Raw genomic sequence first — 26,841 nt, 5'->3', positions numbered from 1 at the left:
GTCACGGCAAGGCCAGCTTGACCAAGAGGTCAAAGGCGACTGGCGTCCCACTGAACGCTGGGGGTTTGGCCTCAAACTTCAGGTGAACCCACAATTCCGGAATAGCGGGACCGGCACCCGGGCCCTTCTCACGTGGCAGCACCGGCAAGGGGCTGGGGGAAGAGCCCACGCCAGCCTACGTCAGACAGGAGGGGAGCCAGTGGCCACCCCAAACACACCTCTCCTCCTCACACCTGGCCTACGTCCAACTCTCCACGGCTCTGCCCAGAAGGCCGCACGTACAACACACACAGAGGCGGGCATTCCCCTGAGGACTCGTGTGTGCCGTGGGGGAGCGGTAGATGGCCCAGCCCCAAGTGTTCCGATCTTCCTGCCCAAACATATTCTGTGACGGAAAGCCTATGTTGACCTCGTCCGGCACTCAAGGCGTGGGCAGCGGCCTAACGTCTGCTGCGGGAACACGGTCGCGTTGAATGCTATTCTCAAGACAGACAAAACAGTGGGAAGACGCTACGCCAAGCTGCTAACTCCCTGGCCATTGCCGGACTCTTTCACCCCTGTGGACTTTCCGCTGGCATTTTCCACAACATAGTTTCTTTTCTCTCTCACTTTCTCTTTCTCTTTCCCTATCTCTCTCTCTCTCTCCCTCCTTCCCTCCCTCTCTCTCTCTCAATCTCATAATTTCTCTCTCTCGTGCCACGTTCCCACCCAACGCTGTCTCGCCCACTTCTACTGGGGCCCACTTCCTCTCCTGCTCTCTCTGTCTCAACGTGATTGACTTTCTTGTGCTGCCCAGGACTTCTTGCCCACGTGCGCCTTCAAAACGGTAAGACCTGCAACTGAACGTGTGAGACATGGTGCAGATAGGCTGAGAGGCGGCGGGAGAAATGCCCATGAACTCAAGTACCCGGACACGCCCTCCACTTCTACCACCACGAGTAACACCGCCCCCACGGGACTGCTGTCGAGGTTCCCCAAGCCAAGGTGAGGCAAGTCCCAGTTGAATGTCATCCCGTTCCTACTGGGCACGGCGGACCGCTCTCACCCTCAAAGGTGCGTTGACGTGGAAGGTGAATGTCTCTTTGCGTGACAGTGCCTCAGCGCACGGGTGACGAGGGGCACACCTATCCACCTGGCTCGCTCTCTAGCTAGATTCAGGTGGAACGGAGGACCATGAACCCTCTGGACCTTTTCTGCCTTGGTCCTATGCTTGTAAGGTTTCCGGCCTAAGAGGCCCATCGACTCCTTCTGCCTTCTTTCAGTTGATTACAAAATAAATAAACAAATAAATAAATAAATAAATAAATAAAAAAGCAGGACATTCCACCTGCCACCTCCAGAGGGTCCTCTAGCTTCCTTCTCCACTCCTGAATTGAGCGAAGCGGTGCCGACCTCCACCCTTTGGGCACGAGCCCCTGTGCACTTGGGAGACTCCTGAACACCCTCGGAGAAGCCAGAAAGCCCCGGGAGATGGCTCCGTCTGCTGCTTGACCAGACCGGGTCCTGCAAAGGACGCATCCTCCGAGCCTCCTCCCTGCACGTCCAGTGGGGCCTGCCCCGATTCTACCTGAGGGACCCACTGGAGGAGAGGCACGGGGATGCTGCCTGAGCAGCGGACCCTTCTGGCGCGGAGCAGGCTGTCCCCAGGCAGAGTCCGACGGGTCCTTCCTTCTGAGTGCCCCCAGCTTCCCGGACTCCAGCAGGCCTGGGAAGGCCCCGGGCCCCCTTAGCTGATGCCCAGAGAGTCTCCATTTCTCAAGCTTTGCCACCGAACTCATCGGTCGGTGCGCCTCTGATCGCGGGGCAAGGGCCTGCGCACCCCCAAAGGCAAGCGGGGTCCCCGGAAGGCCCCCAGGCAGAAATGAGCACCACCACGGGGAATGGCCCGCCTCCAAGACAACCTCGGGGACATGGACACAACAAGACAGGGTGGCAAGTCTCAACAAGGCGGGTGCGCGGCGTCTGAGGGTGGCCGGGCCGGGCCGGGCCGGGCCGGGCCTGGCCTGGCCTGGCCTTGCGTCCACCTCGTCAAGAACCGTCTGGGTACGGGCCCCGCGGGATGCCCCGCGGCCCACCTTCCTCCCTAGGACGCAAGGAGGAACGCCCCGGCGCCGGCCAGCAGCGGCGGGCACCGGCGCCAATGGCCACGGAACTCAGCACTGCCAGTCGGCCCTCCTCACACCGCAGGCGTGCAGTGGGGCCGACGGAGCCTCCCGGGCCGAGGACCCAGCTAGGCCGTCACCCCGGTTGCTCCCACGGGAAGGGGCACCAGGCAAACTGCCCAAGGCCCCGAGCCATGGCTTCCTGTCCGGGAACGGCCAGGCGTCCTGGCTGCCCAGCTAGTCCTGGCGCCTCTCTCTGGGGCTTCCACGGCCCGACCCCGCGGCGGAGCCTGCTTCTCTCGGACCTCCAGAGACCTCGGATCCGTCCGAGCACCTGCCCTAGTCCTGCCTGGTCCCCCAGGACAGTCCCAAGCCACTCCTCCCCAGGCGAGCACAGCGAAGGGTGCGCGGGATTGCCAAGCCAGTTCCTCTTGATGGCAGTGTTGCTCCAGAAATGCCCACGTGCCCTTCCCCCACGTCCACTCCCTCCGCCCTTTGCTGAGGAAAAAACGCCAACAGCGCTCCGCACATGGCGGATCGGCATCTCGGCCGCTTTGGGCCAGCCCTGGCCCACCTGCGGGACCCTGTCCTTGGCAGATGGGACTCGGCGGGATCCTTCTTACTAGCCTGCCTTCCTGACAAACCAGAAAGCGGTCTCTTGGACCGCCCTGGGGATGGACCCGACCTAACCGCATCCCTAACGATGCGTTGGGATGGGAGGATGGTGGAACCCGCAGGGAAGAGAAGGAGACTGGGCACACACTAGGATCCCAGCCCCGGCCCTGCCCCCCGGGACACATTGGCACTTGGGCATTCTCACGGGTCACGGCAAGGCCAGCTTGACCAAGAGGTCAAAGGCGACTGGCGTCCCACTGAACGCTGGGGGTTTGGCCTCAAACTTCAGGTGAACCCACAATTCCGGAATAGCGGGACCGGCACCCGGGCCCTTCTCACGTGGCAGCACCGGCAAGGGGCTGGGGGAAGAGCCCACGCCAGCCTACGTCAGACAGGAGGGGAGCCAGTGGCCACCCCAAACACACCTCTCCTCCTCACACCTGGCCTACGTCCAACTCTCCACGGCTCTGCCCAGAAGGCCGCACGTACAACACACACAGAGGCGGGCATTCCCCTGAGGACTCGTGTGTGCCGTGGGGGAGCGGTAGATGGCCCAGCCCCAAGTGTTCCGATCTTCCTGCCCAAACATATTCTGTGACGGAAAGCCTATGTTGACCTCGTCCGGCACTCAAGGCGTGGGCAGCGGCCTAACGTCTGCTGCGGGAACACGGTCGCGTTGAATGCTATTCTCAAGACAGACAAAACAGTGGGAAGACGCTACGCCAAGCTGCTAACTCCCTGGCCATTGCCGGACTCTTTCACCCCCGTGGACTTTCCGCTGGCATTTTCCACAACATAGTTTCTTTTCTCTCTCACTTTCTCTTTCTCTCTCTCTTTCTCTTTCCCTATCTCTCTCTCTCTCTCTCCCTCCCTCTCTCTCTCTCTCTCAATCTCATAATTTCTCTCTCTCGTGCCACGTTCCCACCCAACGCTCTCTCGCCCACTTCTACTGGGGCCCACTTCCTCTCCTGCTCTCTCTGTCTCAACGTGATTGACTTTCTTGTGCTGCCCAGGACTTCTTGCCCACGTGCGCCTTCAAAACGGTAAGACCTGCAACTGAACGTGTGAGACATGGTGCAGATAGGCTGAGAGGCGGCGGGAGAAATGCCCATGAACTCAAGTACCCGGACACGCCCTCCACTTCTACCACCACGAGTAACACCGCCCCCACGGGACTGCTCTCGAGGTCCCCCAAGCCAAGGTGAGGCAAGTCCCAGTTGAATGTCATCCCGTTCCTCTTGGGCACGGCGGACCGCTCTCACCCTTAAAGGTGCGTTGACGTGGAAGGTGAATGTCTCTTTGCGTGACAGTGCCTCAGCGCACGGGCGACGAGGGGCACACCGATCCACCTGGCTCGCTCTCTAGCTAGATTCAGGTGGAACGGAGGACCATGAACCCTCTGGACCTTTTCTGCCTTGGTCCTATGCTTGTCAGGTTTCCGGCCTAAGAGGCCCATCGACTCCTTCTGCCTTCTTTCAGCTGATTACAAAATAAACAAATAAATAAAAAAGCAGGACATTCCACCTGCCACCTCCAGAGGGTCCTCTAGCTTCCTTCTCCACTCCTGAATTGAGCGAAGCGGTGCCGACCTCCACCCTTTGGGCACGAGCCCCTGTGCACTTGGGAGACTCCTGAACACCCTCGGAGAAGCCAGAAAGCCCCGGGAGATGGCTCCGTCTGCTGCTTGACCAGACCGGGTCCTGCAAAGGACGCATCCTCCGAGCCTCTTCCCTGCACGTCCAGTGGGGCCTGCCCCGATTCTACCTGAGGGACCCACTGGAGGAGAGGCACGGGGATGCTGCCTGAGCAGCGGACCCTTCTGGCGCGGAGCAGGCTGTCCCCAGGCAGAGTCCGACGGGTCCTTCCTTCTGGGTGCCTCCGGCTTCTCGGACTCCAGCAGGCCTGGGAAGGCCCCGGGCCCCCTTAGCTGATGCCCAGAGAGTCTCCATTTCTCAAGCTTTGCCACCGAACTCATCGGTCAGTGCGCCTCTGATCACAGGGCAAGGGCCTGCGCACCCCCAAAGGCAAGCGGGGTCCCCGGAAGGCCCCCAGGCAGAAATGAGCACCACCACGGGGAATGGCCCGCCTCCAAGACAACCTCGGGGACATGGACACAACAAGACAGGGTGGCAAGTCTCAACAAGGCGGGTGCGCGGCGTCTGAGGGTGGCCGGGCCGGGCCGGGCCGGGCCGGGCCGGGCCTGGCCTGGCCTGGCCTTGCGTCCAGCTCCTCAAGAACCGTCTGGGTACGGGCCCCGCGGGATGCCCCGCGGCCCACCTTCCTCCCTAGGACGCAAGGAGGAACGCCCCGGCGCCGGCCAGCAGCGGCGGGCACCGGCGCCAATGGCCACGGAACTCAGCACTGCCAGTCGGCCCTCCTCACACCGCAGGCGTGCAGTGGGGCCGACGGAGCCTCCCGGGCCGAGGACCCAGCTAGGCCGTCACCCCGGTTGCTCCCACGGGAAGGGGCACCAGGCAAACTGCCCAAGGCCCCGAGCCATGGCTTCCTGTCCGGGAACGGCCAGGCGTCCTGGCTGCCCAGCTAGTCCTGGCGCCTCTCTCTGGGGCTTCCACGGCCCGACCCCGCGGCGGAGCCTGCTTCTCTCGGACCTCCAGAGACCTCGGATCCGTCCGAGCACCTGCCCTAGTCCTGCCTGGTCCCCCAGGACAGTCCCAAGCCACTCCTCCCCAGGCGAGCACAGCGAAGGGTGCGCGGGATTGCCAAGCCAGTTCCTCTTGATGGCAGTGTTGCTCCAGAAATGCCCACGTGCCCTTCCCCCACGTCCACTCCCTCCGCCCTTTGCTGAGGAAAAAACGCCAACAGCGCTCCGCACATGGCGGATCGGCATCTCGGCCGCTTTGGGCCAGCCCTGGCCCACCTGCGGGACCCTGTCCTTGGCAGATGGGACTCGGCGGGATCCTTCTTACTAGCCTGCCTTCCTGACAAACCAGAAAGCGGTCTCTTGGACCGCCCTGGGGATGGACCCGACCTAACCGCATCCCTAACGATGCGTTGGGATGGGAGGATGGTGGAACCCGCAGGGAAGAGAAGGAGACTGGGCACACACTAGGATCCCAGCCCCGGCCCTGCCCCCCGGGACACATTGGCACTTGGGCATTCTCACGGGTCACGGCAAGGCCAGCTTGACCAAGAGGTCAAAGGCGACTGGCGTCCCACTGAACGCTGGGGGTTTGGCCTCAAACTTCAGGTGAACCCACAATTCCGGAATAGCGGGACCGGCACCCGGGCCCTTCTCACGTGGCAGCACCGGCAAGGGGCTGGGGGAAGAGCCCACGCCAGCCTACGTCAGACAGGAGGGGAGCCAGTGGCCACCCCAAACACACCTCTCCTCCTCACACCTGGCCTACGTCCAACTCTCCACGGCTCTGCCCAGAAGGCCGCACGTACAACACACACAGAGGCGGGCATTCCCCTGAGGACTCGTGTGTGCCGTGGGGGAGCGGTAGATGGCCCAGCCCCAAGTGTTCCGATCTTCCTGCCCAAACATATTCTGTGACGGAAAGCCTATGTTGACCTCGTCCGGCACTCAAGGCGTGGGCAGCGGCCTAACGTCTGCTGCGGGAACACGGTCGCGTTGAATGCTATTCTCAAGACAGACAAAACAGTGGGAAGACGCTACGCCAAGCTGCTAACTCCCTGGCCATTGCCGGACTCTTTCACCCCTGTGGACTTTCCGCTGGCATTTTCCACAACATAGTTTCTTTTCTCTCTCACTTTCTCTTTCTCTTTCTCTTTCCCTATCTCTCTCTCTCTCTCCCTCCTTCCCTCCCTCTCTCTCTCTCAATCTCATAATTTCTCTCTCTCGTGCCACGTTCCCACCCAACGCTCTCTCGCCCACTTCTACTGGGGCCCACTTCCTCTCCTGCTCTCTCTGTCTCAACGTGATTGACTTTCTTGTGCTGCCCAGGACTTCTTGCCCACGTGCGCCTTCAAAACGGTAAGACCTGCAACTGAACGTGTGAGACATGGTGCAGATAGGCTGAGAGGCGGCGGGAGAAATGCCCATGAACTCAAGTACCCGGACACGCCCTCCACTTCTACCACCACGAGTAACACCGCCCCCACGGGACTGCTGTCGAGGTTCCCCAAGCCAAGGTGAGGCAAGTCCCAGTTGAATGTCATCCCGTTCCTACTGGGCACGGCGGACCGCTCTCACCCTCAAAGGTGCGTTGACGTGGAAGGTGAATGTCTCTTTGCGTGACAGTGCCTCAGCGCACGGGTGACGAGGGGCACACCTATCCACCTGGCTCGCTCTCTAGCTAGATTCAGGTGGAACGGAGGACCATGAACCCTCTGGACCTTTTCTGCCTTGGTCCTATGCTTGTAAGGTTTCCGGCCTAAGAGGCCCATCGACTCCTTCTGCCTTCTTTCAGTTGATTACAAAATAAATAAACAAATAAATAAATAAATAAATAAATAAAAAAGCAGGACATTCCACCTGCCACCTCCAGAGGGTCCTCTAGCTTCCTTCTCCACTCCTGAATTGAGCGAAGCGGTGCCGACCTCCACCCTTTGGGCACGAGCCCCTGTGCACTTGGGAGACTCCTGAACACCCTCGGAGAAGCCAGAAAGCCCCGGGAGATGGCTCCGTCTGCTGCTTGACCAGACCGGGTCCTGCAAAGGACGCATCCTCCGAGCCTCCTCCCTGCACGTCCAGTGGGGCCTGCCCCGATTCTACCTGAGGGACCCACTGGAGGAGAGGCACGGGGATGCTGCCTGAGCAGCGGACCCTTCTGGCGCGGAGCAGGCTGTCCCCAGGCAGAGTCCGACGGGTCCTTCCTTCTGAGTGCCCCCAGCTTCCCGGACTCCAGCAGGCCTGGGAAGGCCCCGGGCCCCCTTAGCTGATGCCCAGAGAGTCTCCATTTCTCAAGCTTTGCCACCGAACTCATCGGTCGGTGCGCCTCTGATCGCGGGGCAAGGGCCTGCGCACCCCCAAAGGCAAGCGGGGTCCCCGGAAGGCCCCCAGGCAGAAATGAGCACCACCACGGGGAATGGCCCGCCTCCAAGACAACCTCGGGGACATGGACACAACAAGACAGGGTGGCAAGTCTCAACAAGGCGGGTGCGCGGCGTCTGAGGGTGGCCGGGCCGGGCCGGGCCGGGCCGGGCCTGGCCTGGCCTGGCCTTGCGTCCACCTCGTCAAGAACCGTCTGGGTACGGGCCCCGCGGGATGCCCCGCGGCCCACCTTCCTCCCTAGGACGCAAGGAGGAACGCCCCGGCGCCGGCCAGCAGCGGCGGGCACCGGCGCCAATGGCCACGGAACTCAGCACTGCCAGTCGGCCCTCCTCACACCGCAGGCGTGCAGTGGGGCCGACGGAGCCTCCCGGGCCGAGGACCCAGCTAGGCCGTCACCCCGGTTGCTCCCACGGGAAGGGGCACCAGGCAAACTGCCCAAGGCCCCGAGCCATGGCTTCCTGTCCGGGAACGGCCAGGCGTCCTGGCTGCCCAGCTAGTCCTGGCGCCTCTCTCTGGGGCTTCCACGGCCCGACCCCGCGGCGGAGCCTGCTTCTCTCGGACCTCCAGAGACCTCGGATCCGTCCGAGCACCTGCCCTAGTCCTGCCTGGTCCCCCAGGACAGTCCCAAGCCACTCCTCCCCAGGCGAGCACAGCGAAGGGTGCGCGGGATTGCCAAGCCAGTTCCTCTTGATGGCAGTGTTGCTCCAGAAATGCCCACGTGCCCTTCCCCCACGTCCACTCCCTCCGCCCTTTGCTGAGGAAAAAACGCCAACAGCGCTCCGCACATGGCGGATCGGCATCTCGGCCGCTTTGGGCCAGCCCTGGCCCACCTGCGGGACCCTGTCCTTGGCAGATGGGACTCGGCGGGATCCTTCTTACTAGCCTGCCTTCCTGACAAACCAGAAAGCGGTCTCTTGGACCGCCCTGGGGATGGACCCGACCTAACCGCATCCCTAACGATGCGTTGGGATGGGAGGATGGTGGAACCCGCAGGGAAGAGAAGGAGACTGGGCACACACTAGGATCCCAGCCCCGGCCCTGCCCCCCGGGACACATTGGCACTTGGGCATTCTCACGGGTCACGGCAAGGCCAGCTTGACCAAGAGGTCAAAGGCGACTGGCGTCCCACTGAACGCTGGGGGTTTGGCCTCAAACTTCAGGTGAACCCACAATTCCGGAATAGCGGGACCGGCACCCGGGCCCTTCTCACGTGGCAGCACCGGCAAGGGGCTGGGGGAAGAGCCCACGCCAGCCTACGTCAGACAGGAGGGGAGCCAGTGGCCACCCCAAACACACCTCTCCTCCTCACACCTGGCCTACGTCCAACTCTCCACGGCTCTGCCCAGAAGGCCGCACGTACAACACACACAGAGGCGGGCATTCCCCTGAGGACTCGTGTGTGCCGTGGGGGAGCGGTAGATGGCCCAGCCCCAAGTGTTCCGATCTTCCTGCCCAAACATATTCTGTGACGGAAAGCCTATGTTGACCTCGTCTGGCACTCAAGGCGTGGGCAGCGGCCTAACGTCTGCTGCGGGAACACGGTCGCGTTGAATGCTATTCTCAAGACAGACAAAACAGTGGGAAGACGCTACGCCAAGCTGCTAACTCCCTGGCCATTGCCGGACTCTTTCACCCCCGTGGACTTTCCGCTGGCTTGTTCCACAACATAGTTTCTTTTCTCTCTCACTTTCTCTTTCTCTCTCTCTTTCTCTTTCCCTATCTCTCTCTCTCTCCCTCCCTCCCTCTCTCTCTCTCTCTCAATCTCATAATTTCTCTCTCTCGTGCCACGTTCCCACCCAACGCTCTCTCGCCCACTTCTACTGGGGCCCACTTCCTCTCCTGCTCTCTCTGTCTCAACGTGATTGACTTTCTTGTGCTGCCCAGGACTTCTTGCCCACGTGCGCCTTCAAAACGGTAAGACCTGCAACTGAACGTGTGAGACATGGTGCAGATAGGCTGAGAGGCGGCGGGAGAAATGCCCATGAACTCAAGTACCCGGACACGCCCTCCACTTCTACCACCACGAGTAACACCGCCCCCACGGGACTGCTCTCGAGGTCCCCCAAGCCAAGGTGAGGCAAGTCCCAGTTGAATGTCATCCCGTTCCTCTTGGGCACGGCGGACCGCTCTCACCCTTAAAGGTGCGTTGACGTGGAAGGTGAATGTCTCTTTGCGTGACAGTGCCTCAGCGCACGGGCGACGAGGGGCACACCTATCCACCTGGCTCGCTCTCTAGCTAGATTCAGGTGGAACGGAGGACCATGAACCCTCTGGACCTTTTCTGCCTTGGTCCTATGCTTGTAAGGTTTCCGGCCTAAGAGGCCCATCGACTCCTTCTGCCTTCTTTCAGTTGATTACAAAATAAACAAATAAATAAAAAAGCAGGACATTCCACCTGCCACCTCCAGAGGGTCCTCTAGCTTCCTTCTCCACTCCTGAATTGGGCGAAGCGGTGCCGACCTCCACCCTTTGGGCACGAGCCCCTGTGCACTTGGGAGACTCCTGAACACCCTCCGAGAAGCCAGAAAGCCCCGGGAGATGACTCCGTCTGCTGCTGGACCAGACCGGGTCCTGCAAAGGACGCATCCTCCGAGCCTCTTCCCTGCACGTCCAGTGGGGCCTGCCCCGATTCTACCTGAGGGACCCACTGGAGGAGAGGCACGGGGATGCTGCCTGAGCAGCGGACCCTTCTGGCGCGGAGCAGGCTGTCCCCAGGCAGAGTCCGACGGGTCCTTCCTTCTGGGTGCCTCCGGCTTCTCGGACTCCAGCAGGCCTGGGAAGGCCCCGGGCCCCCTTAGCTGATGCCCAGAGAGTCTCCATTTCTCAAGCTTTGCCACCGAACTCATCGGTCGGTGCGCCTCTGATCGCAGGGCAAGGGCCTGCGCACCCCCAAAGGCAAGCGGGGTCCCCGGAAGGCCCCCAGGCAGAAATGAGCACCACCACGGGGAATGGCCCGCCTCCAAGACAACCTCGGGGACATGGACACAACAAGACAGGGTGGCAAGTCTCAACAAGGCGGGTGCGCGGCGTCTGAGGCTGGCCGGGCCGGGCCTGGCCTGGCCTGGCCTTGCGTCCACCTCCTCAAGAACCGTCTGGGTACGGGCCCCGCGGGATGCCCCGCGGCCCACCTTCCTCCCTAGGACGCAAGGAGGAACGCCCCGGCGCCGGCCAGCAGCGGCGGGCACCGGCGCCAATGGCCACGGAACTCAGCACTGCCAGTCGGCCCTCCTCACACCGCAGGCGTGCAGTGGGGCCGACGGAGCCTCCCGGGCCGAGGACCCAGCTAGGCCGTCACCCCGGTTGCTCCCACGGGAAGGGGCACCAGGCAAACTGCCCAAGGCCCCGAGCCCAGGCTCCCTGGCGGAGGCCTCCGCTGGTCCCGCCCAGATCATGGCCGCCACCAGGCTCCCGAGCCATGGCTTCCTGTCCGGGAACGGCCAGGCGTCCTGGCTGCCCAGCTAGTCCTGGCGCCTCTCTCTGGGGCTTCCACGGCCCGACCCCGCGGCGGAGCCTGCTTCTCTCGGACCTCCAGAGACCTCGGATCCGTCCGAGCACCTGCCCTAGTCCTGCCTGGTCCCCCAGGACAGTCCCAAGCCACTCCTCCCCAGGCGAGCACAGCGAAGGGTGCGCGGGATTGCCAAGCCAGTTCCTCTTGATGGCAGTGTTGCTCCAGAAATGCCCACGTGCCCTTCCCCCACGTCCACTCCCTCCGCCCTTTGCTGAGGAAAAAACGCCAACAGCGCTCCGCACATGGCGGATCGGCATCTCGGCCGCTTTGGGCCAGCCCTGGCCCACCTGCGGGACCCTGTCCTTGGCAGATGGGACTCGGCGGGATCCTTCTTACTAGCCTGCCTTCCTGACAAACCAGAAAGCGGTCCCCTTGGACCGCCCTGGGGATGGACCCGACCTAACCGCATCCCTAACGATGCGTTGGGATGGGAGGATGGTGGAACCCGCAGGGAAGAGAAGGAGACTGGGCACACACTAGGATCCCAGCCCCGGCCCTGCCCCCCGGGACACATTGGCACTTGGGCATTCTCACGGGTCACGGCAAGGCCAGCTTGACCAAGAGGTCAAAGGCGACTGGCGTCCCACTGAACGCTGGGGGTTTGGCCTCAAACTTCAGGTGAACCCACAATTCCGGAATAGCGGGACCGGCACCCGGGCCCTTCTCACGTGGCAGCACCGGCAAGGGGCTGGGGGAAGAGCCCACGCCAGCCTACGTCAGACAGGAGGGGAGCCAGTGGCCACCCCAAACACACCTCTCCTCCTCACACCTGGCCTACGTCCAACTCTCCACGGCTCTGCCCAGAAGGCCGCACGTACAACACACACAGAGGCGGGCATTCCCCTGAGGACTCGTGTGTGCCGTGGGGGAGCGGTAGATGGCCCAGCCCCAAGTGTTCCGATCTTCCTGCCCAAACATATTCTGTGACGGAAAGCCTATGTTGACCTCGTCCGGCACTCAAGGCGTGGGCAGCGGCCTAACGTCTGCTGCGGGAACACGGTCGCGTTGAATGCTATTCTCAAGACAGACAAAACAGTGGGAAGACGCTACGCCAAGCTGCTAACTCCCTGGCCATTGCCGGACTCTTTCACCCCCGTGGACTTTCTGCTGGCATGTTCCACAACATAGTTTCTTTTCTCTCTCACTTTCTCTTTCTCTCTCTCTTTCTCTTTCCCTATCTCTCTCTCTCTCTCTCCCTCCCTCTCTCTCTCTCTCTCAATCTCATAATTTCTCTCTCTCGTGCCACGTTCCCACCCAACGCTCTCTCGCCCACTTCTACTGGGGCCCACTTCCTCTCCTGCTCTCTCTGTCTCAACGTGATTGACTTTCTTGTGCTGCCCAGGACTTCTTGCCCACGTGCGCCTTCAAAACGGTAAGACCTGCAACTGAACGTGTGAGACATGGTGCAGATAGGCTGAGAGGCGGCGGGAGAAATGCCCATGAACTCAAGTACCCGGACACGCCCTCCACTTCTACCACCACGAGTAACACCGCCCCCACGGGACTGCTCTCGAGGTCCCCCAAGCCAAGGTGAGGCAAGTCCCAGTTGAATGTCATCCCGTTCCTCTTGGGCACGGCGGACCGCTCTCACCCTTAAAGGTGCGTTGACGTGGAAGGTGAATGTCTCTTTGCGTGACAGTGCCTCAGCGCACGGGCGACGAGGGGCACACCTATCCACCTGGCTCGCTCTCTAGCTAGATTCAGGTGGAACGGAGGACCATGAACCCTCTGGACCTTTTCTGCCTTGGTCCTATGCTTGTAAGGTTTCCGGCCTAAGAGGCCCATCGACTCCTTCTGCCTTCTTTCAGTTGATTACAAAATAAACAAATAAATAAAAAAGCAGGACATTCCACCTGCCACCTCCAGAGGGTCCTCTAGCTTCCTTCTCCACTCCTGAATTGGGCGAAGCGGTGCCGACCTCCACCCTTTGGGCACGAGCCCCTGTGCACTTGGGAGACTCCTGAACACCCTCCGAGAAGCCAGAAAGCCCCGGGAGATGACTCCGTCTGCTGCTGGACCAGACCGGGTCCTGCAAAGGACGCATCCTCCGAGCCTCTTCCCTGCACGTCCAGTGGGGCCTGCCCCGATTCTACCTGAGGGACCCACTGGAGGAGAGGCACGGGGATGCTGCCTGAGCAGCGGACCCTTCTGGCGCGGAGCAGGCTGTCCCCAGGCAGAGTCCGACGGGTCCTTCCTTCTGGGTGCCTCCGGCTTCTCGGACTCCAGCAGGCCTGGGAAGGCCCCGGGCCCCCTTAGCTGATGCCCAGAGAGTCTCCATTTCTCAAGCTTTGCCACCGAACTCATCGGTCGGTGCGCCTCTGATCGCAGGGCAAGGGCCTGCGCACCCCCAAAGGCAAGCGGGGTCCCCGGAATGCCCCCAGGCAGAAATGAGCACCACCACGGGGAATGGCCCGCCTCCAAGACAACCTCGGGGACATGGACACAACAAGACAGGGTGGCAAGTCTCAACAAGGCGGGTGCGCGGCGTCTGAGGCTGGCCGGGCCGGGCCTGGCCTGGCCTGGCCTTGCGTCCAGCTCCTCAAGAACCGTCTGGGTACGGGCCCCGCGGGATGCCCCGCGGCCCACCTTCCTCCCTAGGACGCAAGGAGGAACGCCCCGGCGCCGGCCAGCAGCGGCGGGCACCGGCGCCAATGGCCACGGAACTCAGCACTGCCAGTCGGCCCTCCTCACACCGCAGGCGTGCAGTGGGGCCGACGGAGCCTCCCGGGCCGAGGACCCAGCTAGGCCGTCACCCCGGTTGCTCCCACGGGAAGGGGCACCAGGCAAACTGCCCAAGGCCCCGAGCCCAGGCTCCCTGGCGGAGGCCTCCGCTGGTCCCGCCCAGATCATGGCCGCCACCAGGCTCCCGAGCCATGGCTTCCTGTCCGGGAACGGCCAGGCGTCCTGGCTGCCCAGCTAGTCCTGGCGCCTCTCTCTGGGGCTTCCACGGCCCGACCCCGCGGCGGAGCCTGCTTCTCTCGGACCTCCAGAGACCTCGGATCCGTCCGAGCACCTGCCCTAGTCCTGCCTGGTCCCCCAGGACAGTCCCAAGCCACTCCTCCCCAGGCGAGCACAGCGAAGGGTGCGCGGGATTGCCAAGCCAGTTCCTCTTGATGGCAGTGTTGCTCCAGAAATGCCCACGTGCCCTTCCCCCACGTCCACTCCCTCCGCCCTTTGCTGAGGAAAAAACGCCAACAGCGCTCCGCACATGGCGGATCGGCATCTCGGCCGCTTTGGGCCAGCCCTGGCCCACCTGCGGGACCCTGTCCTTGGCAGATGGGACTCGGCGGGATCCTTCTTACTAGCCTGCCTTCCTGACAAACCAGAAAGCGGTCCCCTTGGACCGCCCTGGGGATGGACCCGACCTAACCGCATCCCTAACGATGCGTTGGGATGGGAGGATGGTGGAACCCGCAGGGAAGAGAAGGAGACTGGGCACACACTAGGATCCCAGCCCCGGCCCTGCCCCCCGGGACACATTGGCACTTGGGCATTCTCACGGGTCACGGCAAGGCCAGCTTGACCAAGAGGTCAAAGGCGACTGGCGTCCCACTGAACGCTGGGGGTTTGGCCTCAAACTTCAGGTGAACCCACAATTCCGGAATAGCGGGACCGGCACCCGGGCCCTTCTCACGTGGCAGCACCGGCAAGGGGCTGGGGGAAGAGCCCACGCCAGCCTACGTCAGACAGGAGGGGAGCCAGTGGCCACCCCAAACACACCTCTCCTCCTCACACCTGGCCTACGTCCAACTCTCCACGGCTCTGCCCAGAAGGCCGCACGTACAACACACACAGAGGCGGGCATTCCCCTGAGGACTCGTGTGTGCCGTGGGGGAGCGGTAGATGGCCCAGCCCCAAGTGTTCCGATCTTCCTGCCCAAACATATTCTGTGACGGAAAGCCTATGTTGACCTCGTCCGGCACTCAAGGCGTGGGCAGCGGCCTAACGTCTTCTGCGGGAACACGGTCGCGTTGAATGCTATTCTCAAGACAGACAAAACAGTGGGAAGACGCTACGCCAAGCTGCTAACTCCCTGGCCATTGCCGGACTCTTTCACCCCCGTGGACTTTCCGCTGGCTTGTTCCACAACATAGTTTCTTTTCTCTCTCACTTTCTCTTTCTCTCTCTCTTTCTCTTTCCCTATCTCTCTCTCTCTCTCTCCCTCCCTCTCTCTCTCTCTCTCAATCTCATAATTTCTCTCTCTCGTGCCACGTTCCCACCCAACGCTCTCTCGCCCACTTCTACTGGGGCCCACTTCCTCTCCTGCTCTCTCTGTCTCAACGTGATTGACTTTCTTGTGCTGCCCAGGACTTCTTGCCCACGTGCGCCTTCAAAACGGTAAGACCTGCAACTGAACGTGTGAGACATGGTGCAGATAGGCTGAGAGGCGGCGGGAGAAATGCCCATGAACTCAAGTACCCGGACACGCCCTCCACTTCTACCACCACGAGTAACACCGCCCCCACGGGACTGCTCTCGAGGTCCCCCAAGCCAAGGTGAGGCAAGTCCCAGTTGAATGTCATCCCGTTCCTCTTGGGCACGGCGGACCGCTCTCACCCTTAAAGGTGCGTTGACGTGGAAGGTGAATGTCTCTTTGCGTGACAGTGCCTCAGCGCACGGGCGACGAGGGGCACACCTATCCACCTGGCTCGCTCTCTAGCTAGATTCAGGTGGAACGGAGGACCATGAACCCTCTGGACCTTTTCTGCCTTGGTCCTATGCTTGTCAGGTTTCCGGCCTAAGAGGCCCATCGACTCCTTCTGCCTTCTTTCAGTTGATTACAAAATAAACAAATAAATAAAAAAGCAGGACATTCCACCTGCCACCTCCAGAGGGTCCTCTAGCTTCCTTCTCCACTCCTGAATTGAGCGAAGCGGTGCCGACCTCCACCCTTTGGGCACGAGCCCCTGTGCACTTGGGAGACTCCTGAACACCCTCGGAGAAGCCAGAAAGCCCCGGGAGATGGCTCCGTCTGCTGCTTGACCAGACCGGGTCCTGCAAAGGACGCATCCTCCGAGCCTCTTCCCTGCACGTCCAGTGGGGCCTGCCCTGATTCTACCTGAGGGACCCACTGGAGGAGAGGCACGGGGATGCTGCCTGAGCAGCGGACCCTTCTGGCGCGGAGCAGGCTGTCCCCAGGCAGAGTCCGACGGGTCCTTCCTTCTGGGTGCCTCCGGCTTCTCGGACTCCAGCAGGCCTGGGAAGGCCCCGGGCCCCCTTAGCTGATGCCCAGAGAGTCTCCATTTCTCAAGCTTTGCCACCGAACTCATCGGTCGGTGCGCCTCTGATCGCAGGGCAAGGGCCTGCGCACCCCCAAAGGCAAGCGGGGTCCCCGGAAGGCCCCCAGGCAGAAATGAGCACCACCACGGGGAATGGCCCGCCTCCAAGACAACCTCGGGGACATGGACACAACAAGACAGGGTGGCAAGTCTCAACAAGGCGGGTGCGCGGCGTCTGAGGCTGGCCGGGCCGGGCCTGGCCTGGCCTGGCCTTGCGTCCACCTCCTCAAGAACCGTCTGGGTACGGGCCCCGCGGGATGCCCCGCGGCCCACCTTCCTCCCTAGGACGCAAGGAGGAACGCCCCGGCGCCGGCCAGCAGCGGCGGGCACCGGCGCCAATGGCCACGGAACTCAGCACTGCCAGTCGGCCCTCCTCACACCGCAGGCGTGCAGTGGGGCCGACGGAGCCTCCCGGGCCGAGGACCCAGCTAGGCCGTCACCCCGGTTGCTCCCACGGGAAGGGGCACCAGGCAAACTGCCCAAGGCCCCGAGCCATGGCTTCCTGTCCGGGAACGGCCAGGCGTCCTGGCTGCCCAGCTAGTCCTGGCGCCTCTCTCTGGGGCTTCCACGGCCCGACCCCGCGGCGGAGCCTGCTTCTCTCGGACCTCCAGAGACCTCGGATCCGTCCGAGCACCTGCCCTAGTCCTGCCTGGTCCCCCAGGACAGTCCCAAGCCACTCCTCCCCAGGCGAGCACAGCGAAGGGTGCGCGGGATTGCCAAGCCAGTTCCTCTTGATGGCAGTGTTGCTCCAGAAATGCCCACGTGCCCTTCCCCCACGTCCACTCCCTCCGCCCTTTGCTGAGGAAAAAACGCCAACAGCGCTCCGCACATGGCGGATCGGCATCTCGGCCGCTTTGGGCCAGCCCTGGCCCACCTGTGGGACCCTGTCCTTGGCAGATGGGACTCGGCGGGATCCTTCTTACTAGCCTGCCTTCCTGACAAACCAGAAAGCGGTCTCTTGGACCGCCCTGGGGATGGACCCGACCTAACCGCATCCCTAACGATGCGTTGGGATGGGAGGATGGTGGAACCCGCAGGGAAGAGAAGGAGACTGGGCACACACTAGGATCCCAGCCCCGGCCCTGCCCCCCGGGACACATTGGCACTTGGGCATTCTCACGGGTCACGGCAAGGCCAGCTTGACCAAGAGGTCAAAGGCGACTGGCGTCCCACTGAACGCTGGGGGTTTGGCCTCAAACTTCAGGTGAACCCACAATTCCGGAATAGCGGGACCGGCACCCGGGCCCTTCTCACGTGGCAGCACCGGCAAGGGGCTGGGGGAAGAGCCCACGCCAGCCTACGTCAGACAGGAGGGGAGCCAGTGGCCACCCCAAACACACCTCTCCTCCTCACACCTGGCCTACGTCCAACTCTCCACGGCTCTGCCCAGAAGGCCGCACGTACAACACACACAGAGGCGGGCATTCCCCTGAGGACTCGTGTGTGCCGTGGGGGAGCGGTAGATGGCCCAGCCCCAAGTGTTCCGATCTTCCTGCCCAAACATATTCTGTGACGGAAAGCCTATGTTGACCTCGTCTGGCACTCAAGGCGTGGGCAGCGGCCTAACGTCTGCTGCGGGAACACGGTCGCGTTGAATGCTATTCTCAAGACAGACAAAACAGTGGGAAGACGCTACGCCAAGCTGCTAACTCCCTGGCCATTGCCGGACTCTTTCACCCCCGTGGACTTTCCGCTGGCTTGTTCCACAACATAGTTTCTTTTCTCTCTCACTTTCTCTTTCTCTCTCTCTTTCTCTTTCCCTATCTCTCTCTCTCTCCCTCCCTCCCTCTCTCTCTCTCTCTCAATCTCATAATTTCTCTCTCTCGTGCCACGTTCCCACCCAACGCTCTCTCGCCCACTTCTACTGGGGCCCACTTCCTCTCCTGCTCTCTCTGTCTCAACGTGATTGACTTTCTTGTGCTGCCCAGGACTTCTTGCCCACGTGCGCCTTCAAAACGGTAAGACCTGCAACTGAACGTGTGAGACATGGTGCAGATAGGCTGAGAGGCGGCGGGAGAAATGCCCATGAACTCAAGTACCCGGACACGCCCTCCACTTCTACCACCACGAGTAACACCGCCCCCACGGGACTGCTCTCGAGGTCCCCCAAGCCAAGGTGAGGCAAGTCCCAGTTGAATGTCATCCCGTTCCTCTTGGGCACGGCGGACCGCTCTCACCCTTAAAGGTGCGTTGACGTGGAAGGTGAATGTCTCTTTGCGTGACAGTGCCTCAGCGCACGGGCGACGAGGGGCACACCTATCCACCTGGCTCGCTCTCTAGCTAGATTCAGGTGGAACGGAGGACCATGAACCCTCTGGACCTTTTCTGCCTTGGTCCTATGCTTGTAAGGTTTCCGGCCTAAGAGGCCCATCGACTCCTTCTGCCTTCTTTCAGTTGATTACAAAATAAACAAATAAATAAAAAAGCAGGACATTCCACCTGCCACCTCCAGAGGGTCCTCTAGCTTCCTTCTCCACTCCTGAATTGGGCGAAGCGGTGCCGACCTCCACCCTTTGGGCACGAGCCCCTGTGCACTTGGGAGACTCCTGAACACCCTCCGAGAAGCCAGAAAGCCCCGGGAGATGACTCCGTCTGCTGCTGGACCAGACCGGGTCCTGCAAAGGACGCATCCTCCGAGCCTCTTCCCTGCACGTCCAGTGGGGCCTGCCCCGATTCTACCTGAGGGACCCACTGGAGGAGAGGCACGGGGATGCTGCCTGAGCAGCGGACCCTTCTGGCGCGGAGCAGGCTGTCCCCAGGCAGAGTCCGACGGGTCCTTCCTTCTGGGTGCCTCCGGCTTCTCGGACTCCAGCAGGCCTGGGAAGGCCCCGGGCCCCCTTAGCTGATGCCCAGAGAGTCTCCATTTCTCAAGCTTTGCCACCGAACTCATCGGTCGGTGCGCCTCTGATCGCAGGGCAAGGGCCTGCGCACCCCCAAAGGCAAGCGGGGTCCCCGGAAGGCCCCCAGGCAGAAATGAGCACCACCACGGGGAATGGCCCGCCTCCAAGACAACCTCGGGGACATGGACACAACAAGACAGGGTGGCAAGTCTCAACAAGGCGGGTGCGCGGCGTCTGAGGCTGGCCGGGCCGGGCCTGGCCTGGCCTGGCCTTGCGTCCAGCTCCTCAAGAACCGTCTGGGTACGGGCCCCGCGGGATGCCCCGCGGCCCACCTTCCTCCCTAGGACGCAAGGAGGAACGCCCCGGCGCCGGCCAGCAGCGGCGGGCACCGGCGCCAATGGCCACGGAACTCAGCACTGCCAGTCGGCCCTCCTCACACCGCAGGCGTGCAGTGGGGCCGACGGAGCCTCCCGGGCCGAGGACCCAGCTAGGCCGTCACCCCGGTTGCTCCCACGGGAAGGGGCACCAGGCAAACTGCCCAAGGCCCCGAGCCCAGGCTCCCTGGCGGAGGCCTCCGCTGGTCCCGCCCAGATCATGGCCGCCACCAGGCTCCCGAGCCATGGCTTCCTGTCCGGGAACGGCCAGGCGTCCTGGCTGCCCAGCTAGTCCTGGCGCCTCTCTCTGGGGCTTCCACGGCCCGACCCCGCGGCGGAGCCTGCTTCTCTCGGACCTCCAGAGACCTCGGATCCGTCCGAGCACCTGCCCTAGTCCTGCCTGGTCCCCCAGGACAGTCCCAAGCCACTCCTCCCCAGGCGAGCACAGCGAAGGGTGCGCGGGATCGCCAAGCCAGTTCCTCTTGATGGCAGTGTTGCTCCAGAAATGCCCACGTGCCCTTCCCCCACGTCCACTCCCTCCGCCCTTTGCTGAGGAAAAAACGCCAACAGCGCTCCGCACATGGCGGATCGGCATCTCGGCCGCTTTGGGCCAGCCCTGGCCCACCTGCGGGACCCTGTCCTTGGCAGATGGGACTCGGCGGGATCCTTCTTACTAGCCTGCCTTCCTGACAAACCAGAAAGCGGTCCCCTTGGACCGCCCTGGGGATGGACCCGACCTAACCGCATCCCTAACGATGCGTTGGGATGGGAGGATGGTGGAACCCGCAGGGAAGAGAAGGAGACTGGGCACACACTAGGATCCCAGCCCCGGCCCTGCCCCCCGGGACACATTGGCACTTGGGCATTCTCACGGGTCACGGCAAGGCCAGCTTGACCAAGAGGTCAAAGGCGACTGGCGTCCCACTGAACGCTGGGGGTTTGGCCTCAAACTTCAGGTGAACCCACAATTCCGGAATAGCGGGACCGGCACCCGGGCCCTTCTCACGTGGCAGCACCGGCAAGGGGCTGGGGGAAGAGCCCACGCCAGCCTACGTCAGACAGGAGGGGAGCCAGTGGCCACCCCAAACACACCTCTCCTCCTCACACCTGGCCTACGTCCAACTCTCCACGGCTCTGCCCAGAAGGCCGCACGTACAACACACACAGAGGCGGGCATTCCCCTGAGGACTCGTGTGTGCCGTGGGGGAGCGGTAGATGGCCCAGCCCCAAGTGTTCCGATCTTCCTGCCCAAACATATTCTGTGACGGAAAGCCTATGTTGACCTCGTCCGGCACTCAAGGCGTGGGCAGCGGCCTAACGTCTGCTGCGGGAACACGGTCGCGTTGAATGCTATTCTCAAGACAGACAAAACAGTGGGAAGACGCTACGCCAAGCTGCTAACTCCCTGGCCATTGCCGGACTCTTTCACCCCTGTGGACTTTCCGCTGGCATTTTCCACAACATAGTTTCTTTTCTCTCTCACTTTCTCTTTCTCTTTCTCTTTCCCTATCTCTCTCTCTCTCTCCCTCCTTCCCTCCCTCTCTCTCTCTCAATCTCATAATTTCTCTCTCTCGTGCCACGTTCCCACCCAACGCTCTCTCGCCCACTTCTACTGGGGCCCACTTCCTCTCCTGCTCTCTCTGTCTCAACGTGATTGACTTTCTTGTGCTGCCCAGGACTTCTTGCCCACGTGCGCCTTCAAAACGGTAAGACCTGCAACTGAACGTGTGAGACATGGTGCAGATAGGCTGAGAGGCGGCGGGAGAAATGCCCATGAACTCAAGTACCCGGACACGCCCTCCACTTCTACCACCACGAGTAACACCGCCCCCACGGGACTGCTGTCGAGGTTCCCCAAGCCAAGGTGAGGCAAGTCCCAGTTGAATGTCATCCCGTTCCTACTGGGCACGGCGGACCGCTCTCACCCTCAAAGGTGCGTTGACGTGGAAGGTGAATGTCTCTTTGCGTGACAGTGCCTCAGCGCACGGGTGACGAGGGGCACACCTATCCACCTGGCTCGCTCTCTAGCTAGATTCAGGTGGAACGGAGGACCATGAACCCTCTGGACCTTTTCTGCCTTGGTCCTATGCTTGTAAGGTTTCCGGCCTAAGAGGCCCATCGACTCCTTCTGCCTTCTTTCAGTTGATTACAAAATAAATAAACAAATAAATAAATAAATAAATAAATAAGCAGGACATTCCACCTGCCACCTCCAGAGGGTCCTCTAGCTTCCTTCTCCACTCCTGAATTGAGCGAAGCGGTGCCGACCTCCACCCTTTGGGCACGAGCCCCTGTGCACTTGGGAGACTCCTGAACACCCTCGGAGAAGCCAGAAAGCCCCGGGAGATGGCTCCGTCTGCTGCTGGACCAGACCGGGTCCTGCAAAGGACGCATCCTCCGAGCCTCCTCCCTGCACGTCCAGTGGGGCCTGCCCCGATTCTACCTGAGGGACCCACTGGAGGAGAGGCACGGGGATGCTGCCTGAGCAGCGGACCCTTCTGGCGCGGAGCAGGCTGTCCCCAGGCAGAGTCCGACGGGTCCTTCCTTCTGGGTGCCCCCGGCTTCCCGGACTCCAGCAGGCCTGGGAAGGCCCCGGGCCCCCTTAGCTGATGCCCAGAGAGTCTCCATTTCTCAAGCTTTGCCACCGAACTCATCGGTCGGTGCGCCTCTGATCGCGGGGCAAGGGCCTGCGCACCCCCAAAGGCAAGCGGGGTCCCCGGAAGGCCCCCAGGCAGAAATGAGCACCACCACGGGGAATGGCCCGCCTCCAAGACAACCTCGGGGACATGGACACAACAAGACAGGGTGGCAAGTCTCAACAAGGGGGGTGCGCGGCGTCTGAGGGTGGCCGGGCCGGGCCGGGCCGGGCCTGGCCTGGCCTGGCCTTGCGTCCACCTCCTCAAGAACCGTCTGGGTACGGGCCCCGCGGGATGCCCCGCGGCCCACCTTCCTCCCTAGGACGCAAGGAGGAACGCCCCGGCGCCGGCCAGCAGCGGCGGGCACCGGCGCCAATGGCCACGGAACTCAGCACTGCCAGTCGGCCCTCCTCACACCGCAGGCGTGCAGTGGGGCCGACGGAGCCTCCCGGGCCGAGGACCCAGCTAGGCCGTCACCCCGGTTGCTCCCACGGGAAGGGGCACCAGGCAAACTGCCCAAGGCCCCGAGCCCAGGCTCCCTGGCGGAGGCCTCCGCTGGTCCCGCCCAGATCATGGCCGCCACCAGGCTCCCGAGCCATGGCTTCCTGTCCGGGAACGGCCAGGCGTCCTGGCTGCCCAGCTAGTCCTGGCGCCTCTCTCTGGGGCTTCCACGGCCCGACCCCGCGGCGGAGCCTGCTTCTCTCGGACCTCCAGAGACCTCGGATCCGTCCGAGCACCTGCCCTAGTCCTGCCTGGTCCCCCAGGACAGTCCCAAGCCACTCCTCCCCAGGCGAGCACAGCGAAGGGTGCGCGGGATTGCCAAGCCAGTTCCTCTTGATGGCAGTGTTGCTCCAGAAATGCCCACGTGCCCTTCCCCCACGTCCACTCCCTCCGCCCTTTGCTGAGGAAAAAACGCCAACAGCGCTCCGCACATGGTGGATCGGCATCTCGGCCGCTTTGGGCCAGCCCTGGCCCACCTGTGGGACCCTGTCCTTGGCAGATGGGACTCGGCGGGATCCTTCTTACTAGCCTGCCTTCCTGACAAACCAGAAAGCGGTCTCTTGGACCGCCCTGGTGATGGACCCGACCTAACCGCATCCCTAACGATGCGTTAGGATGGGAGGATGGTGGAACCCGCAGGGAAGACAAGGAGACCGGGCACACACTAGGATCCCAGCCCCGGCCCTGCCCCCCGGGACACATTGGCACTTGGGCATTCTCACGGGTCACGGCAAGGCCAGCTTGACCAAGAGGTCAAAGGCGACTGGCGTCCCACTGAACGCTGGGGGTTTGGCCTCAAACTTCAGGTGAACCCACAATTCCGGAATAGCGGGACCGGCACCCGGGCCCTTCTCACGTGGCAGCACCGGCAAGGGGCTGGGGGAAGAGCCCACGCCAGCCTACGTCAGACAGGAGGGGAGCCAGTGGCCACCCCAAACACACCTCTCCTCCTCACACCTGGCCTACGTCCAACTCTCCACGGCTCTGCCCAGAAGGCCGCACGTACAACACACACAGAGGCGGGCATTCCCCTGAGGATTCGTGTGTGCCGTGGGGGAGCGGTAGATGGCCCAGCCCCAAGTGTTCCGATCTTCCTGCCCAAACATATTCTGTGACGGAAAGCCTATGTTGACCTCGTCCGGCACTCAAGGCGTGGGCAGCGGCCTAACGTCTGCTGCGGGAACACGGTTGCGTTGAATGCTATTCTCAAGACAGACAAAACAGTGGGAAGACGCTAAACCAAGCTGCTACCTCCCTGTCCCTTGCCGGACTCTTTGACCTCCATGGACTTTCCATTGTTGTTTTCTACAGCACAGTTTCTTCTTTCTCTGTCTCTCTTTCTCTCTTTCTTTCTCTCTCTCTCTCTTTCTGTCAGTCTCTCTCTCTCCACATTCAGGTCCAACGCCCTCTCACCCACTTCTTCTGGGCTCGCTTCCTTTTCTGCTCTCCATGTCTCAACATGATTGGGTTTCTTGGACTGTCTGGTTCTTCTTGCCCACTTGTGCCTTTAAAGAGGACATGGATTAATAAGAACACATAACATTCATCATGTCTAAAAAATCAACGTTGGGAAAGCTGTTACGGGAATTGGGTTTTTACATGTCACCAGAGAACTTATGTGATTTATTTCATTTTGGAAATAAGGCCGGGGCCAGTGAAGCACTGCAATTCCACAACTTTGGGACGTCACGGTAGGTGGATTCTTTGAGCTCGGCCGTTCTAGGCCAGCGTGAGCAATATGGCGGAACCCCATCTCTGCAAAAAATAGTAATATTAATAAAAGACCCATCCAAACAATAACCAAAAACTATCCCGGTGTGGTAGTGCGCACTTGTAATAACAGCTACTTTGGAGGATGTGTTTGGAGGATTGCTGGAGGCCAGAAAGTTGAGGCTGTAGTGAGTCTTCAAGGTGCCACAGCATTCCAGCCTGGGTGACAGAGGAAGACTCCCTATCAAGAAAGGAGGAAAGAATCAGAGAAGGGAAGAGAAAAGAAAGCCAAACTTTTGCCTCAGTATCAGTAACAAGAAACATGTGCACATACAAATACACACACACACTGAGCACTGCCCTCTAGAAATAACCAATGTAATTGTGTTTTCTTTCCTTTTTGACTCTTTGTCTACATAATTTGTCCAACTTGTATCAATATTTTGTATTATTATGACTATCTTCTATCATCTTTGATACCTTAAATTATTTCTTTATAATCTTCTTTTTATTTCATTAATAATCACGGCCATTTCAAATCCTATTTTACAGAACTGTAGAAAGATGAAAATGTGAAAGCCCTGAAATTTTTGTTGTTTGAGACGGAATCTCACTCTGTCACCAGGGCTGGAGTGCATTGGCAGGTTATCAGCTCGCTGCAACCTCCCCCTCCCGGGTTCAAGCGATTTTTCTGCCTCAGTTTCCCGAGTATCTGGGATTAGAGGCACCCGCCACTACACCCAGCTATTTTTTTGTATTTTTAGTAGAGACGGGGTTTCACAATGTTGGCCAGGCTAGTCTCGAACTCCTGACCCTGTGATTCGCCCGCCTTGGCCTCCCAAAGTCCAGGGATTAAATGTGTGAGCCACCTCGCCCAGGCAAGTCCCTGAAAATTTTGAGGGCTTGTCCTTCCACGTTGTTAAGTGCATATATGGAAATGAAGTATATTGCCGTTTTTCTTTTTTTAAAAGAAGGGCTCTGGCTCTGATGCCCAAGATGGAGTGCAATGGAGCAGTCCCAGTTCACTGCAGCCGCAAAGTCCTGGGCACAAGCAATCCTCCCGCCCCAGCCTCCAGAGTAGCTGGAACTACAGGCCCGCGGCATCATGCGTGGCTAATTTTTGTTTAGAGACGGCGTTTCACCATGTTGGCCAGGCTGGACTCGAACTCCTGGTCTCAAGTGATTCTCCCGCCTTAGTCTTCCAAGGTGCTGGGATTACAGGCGTGAGCCACTGCGCCCGGCCTGAAGCTGTATTTCTTTTTGTTCAATTATTCGTTAGAGGAAATGTTTCTTCTACAGTTTTACATTACGGGGAGCCCAGCCCCTGTGGGCAGGGCAGCCACGTGGTTTAACAACCACTCAATCTAAACCGAATGAGAGCGCACACCTACTCAGCCATGTAAGTGGGGAGAACACGAGTGGGGCGAAGGAATCTGCAGGCGCACCCTTCTCCCTCTGCCCGCCCTGCCACAGGAGACGCTTCCAGGCTCCCGACGGGGAAGGCCAGAAAGGCTCTACTAGAAGGACCTCCCTGCACTTGCCAGAACTAAAACTTAGGCAGCGGCAAAAACTCGGCGTCCAAAACGCTCCCGAAAGCCCTCCGATGCCTGCAGGACGCTGGAGCCAGCTCGGCTGCAGCCGCCATTGCACAAGGTCGCGCGCCCGGCACTGGCTGCCCAGAAGCCGGAGGGCAGGGAAGGTCCTCTGCACCAGAAAGGCTGCCCATGGCACAAACCCTGATCTCGTGTCCTGTGTCAAGGAAAGGAAAGGCAAATAAAGGAAAGAAAAGGCGAAGGAGACCTACCTGATTGAGGCCACGCGCCAGCGGGAAAGGCCCAGTCCGCTCTACGTCCCGCAGTCGCACCTCAGATATGGGGTAGGATGCCCCCTCCCCATTCCTGGGAGGTGAGGGCTGAAAGAATCCGGGGAGGGGAAGGGAGAGGAATCCGGTCTTCCTAGAGCCGGCTCCGCCCAGGGTAGGAGTGGGGTGTCCTCAGCCTGCTCCTGGTGCAAGAAGGGGCGGAGAGAGGCAGCTTTGGGAAAGTTGGGTGGGAAACCTCTTGTCTTAGCTAATTGCTGAGGAGTACCTATTTGTCCCATTTGTTTCCTTTGAGTAAGGTCTTCGCTGGCAAGAGGGCAAAGGAGACTGATGTATCGAGAAAATGAAAAGTTTACTGTTTAACATTCACAAAACGGTTTAGAGGAAAAAGAAGCTTAAGCAAGTACACTTTCAGGCGATGTTATAAGTTTGTATCATCTGTATGCCTGACGTTATTGAAAGCTTCAATTTTTCCCTCC

At 61.0% G+C, this 26,841-nt stretch overlaps 1 protein-coding gene and 1 long non-coding RNA gene across 6 annotated transcripts in view; one reads left to right on the top strand and one right to left on the bottom strand.

Moving 5' to 3' along the window:
- The window catches only part of LOC112438415 (uncharacterized), a 222,152-nt gene that overhangs the window by 176,426 nt on the left and 18,885 nt on the right, over nt 1-26,841 (top strand). The window lies entirely within an intron of this gene.
- On the bottom strand, nt 24,448-26,837 carry LOC106634319 (uncharacterized). 2 transcript variants are annotated; one of them, XR_008622879.1, is made up of 3 exons: nt 26,348-26,837; nt 24,665-24,784; nt 24,448-24,588 (listed from the first exon to the last, which is right to left on the bottom strand). It is a non-coding gene; the product is annotated as an uncharacterized LOC106634319 (long non-coding RNA). The 2 variants fall into 2 exon arrangements; XR_001337701.3 differs by having other exon boundaries at nt 24,665-26,837.

This window comes from Pan paniscus, chromosome X (genome assembly GCF_029289425.2).
Source record: "Pan paniscus chromosome X, NHGRI_mPanPan1-v2.0_pri, whole genome shotgun sequence".
NCBI classification, from domain to species: domain Eukaryota; kingdom Metazoa; phylum Chordata; class Mammalia; order Primates; family Hominidae; genus Pan; species Pan paniscus.
The sequence above is the reverse complement of the archived record's forward strand: the minus strand, read 5'-3'. Positions and strand labels throughout refer to the sequence as shown.